The sequence below is a fragment of the Microtus oregoni genome, unplaced genomic scaffold (genome assembly GCF_018167655.1).
Source record: "Microtus oregoni isolate MIOR12 unplaced genomic scaffold, Mior012 000000F_ref0000247, whole genome shotgun sequence".
Lineage (NCBI taxonomy): Eukaryota > Metazoa > Chordata > Mammalia > Rodentia > Cricetidae > Microtus > Microtus oregoni.
Genome location: NW_024543059.1, coordinates 23,738,315 through 23,740,000, shown reverse-complemented (window position 1 = coordinate 23,740,000; position 1,686 = coordinate 23,738,315). Strand labels below are relative to the sequence as shown.

The 1,686-nt window shown below is 54.3% G+C and overlaps 1 long non-coding RNA gene across 1 annotated transcript in view; it reads right to left on the bottom strand.

Annotated features, from left to right (window-relative positions):
* LOC121450636 overlaps positions 1-1,056 on the bottom strand; it is a 16,801-nt gene extending 15,745 nt beyond the window's left edge. The window contains exon 1 of the long non-coding RNA XR_005974628.1: positions 946-1,056. This is a non-coding gene — a long non-coding RNA (uncharacterized LOC121450636). The remainder of the gene's footprint in view (positions 1-945) is intronic.
* Between the last annotated feature and the right edge of the window lie 630 nt (positions 1,057-1,686).

The following is a 1,686-nucleotide window of genomic DNA, read 5'->3' as shown; positions in this document are numbered from 1 at the left end:
GGCAGTAAGGAGCAGAGCAAAACAGAAGGAAGTCACGGAGCAGACCACACTTCAAGCTTCAGGCCTTCGGTTTGCAGGAGGTTCTAAACTGGAAGACTTTTCTCCCTCTTTCTCTCCGTTTCTTTCTCTTCCACCCCCATTCATATTTTCTAAGATTCTCCCCCCCACACACACCGCCACACACACAGAATAGAGCCTGAGGATGAAAAATTACTTTCTTGCTATTACCCTTCCTACCACAAGATGCGGTGCAAGAGTTAGTGTTACAACTATGGCACAATGTTTCACCGACGCAAAACATGCAGCCAGAGGGGGTTGCTAATGACTCCTGGACTAGAGCGAGCCAGCGACTGGGAGAAGGCGGAGGGAGAGCCAGAACTACGCAGGAGAGGGACATTTTTCGTTAAAACCCCGGGTAAGGGCGAATCAGGACTAATAATCCCATCCGTATTTCCGATTTCAAGGTTCTTTCTGCTTAAACGTGTGAGCTAGAGAGAATCCAGCATCCTTTTAAGCACCACTTTTTGCCATATTAATAACAATCATGTTTACAGTTACGTTGCGTGAAGAGCTCTCCTTTGGGAAGGATCAAACACTAGAAATCGCTTAATACTAGATTCAAAGCTACTCCGATACGCAGGCCCTTTGAAGGCTGTGGGGGCCTGGTTATCGTTAACCGAGGGGTCTATGCAACACAGGGCGGCCAAAGAAACTCAAGCCTCGCTCCCCTATTAGGGCACACAAATGGACAAACGCTTGTGATGAAGTGGTGGGAACCAGAATGACCCAACCAGGCTATGGAGCAGCCTGCAGGTGCAGCGGCCAGCGGTGGCCTGCCCGGCCTGTGCTAGATCTTGACAAAATGTCCCCACCGGCCTCGGAACTCCCCTGTGCCCTCCCTTGGGACCAGCTATTTGGGGGTGCATGAGGTTTCGAGGTTCCTACCGTGGCCCAGGCTGGTCCCACCGCCCTGCAGTCTGCTTCTGCACCCCAGGGCACACGAGGAGGGCATCCCCTAGGGCTGCGGCCCTTTGAACCAGGGAGCCCTTGGCTCCCTCCCGGACCTGGACGCGCGGAGCTCGCTGGAGGCCCGGCAACGGAGCAGAGTGTGGGTGGCGGGTGGGGTTGAAGGGGAGTGGGGGAGGCGGGAGGGGACAGAGGGGCGGAGGCAGGAGCGGGGCGTTAAGCCTGGAAGCTTGGCTGTTTACCCAAACGATTTTCTTTTCAGGCCGGAGACGCCAATGAGACAAGATCAAACTGCCCTCCAAGCAGTGCGTGTGGGGCGGCGTGAGTGTGTGTGTGTGTCCCCTTTGCAAGAGGGGCTTTGTGAATGGGGCTGCCAGCACTCTGGCTTGGAGGGACGAGAGGCGACCCGGCCACCAGCGCCTCCTCCCGGGGGCTGGGAAAAGCTTGGTGTGTAGCGTACCTCAGTACAGGGAAGGGCAGCCCGGGCGAGCAGTAGTCCAAAGAGACTGAGCAAAGAACTGCAGCGGCACGCTCTTGAGAACTAAGGCCTTAAAGATCTAGAGCATCATACAAATTCCATCCTTCTTCCGACCCGTTGATTTTCGATCCGTCTAAAGCCTGCATCCAGCTCTTTGGGCCATTGGTTTGTTTCTTCCTGACTGACTGACTCCAAATCTATTGCCTAAAAATTAGGGCAAGGTTTTAACGATTAAGTTACAA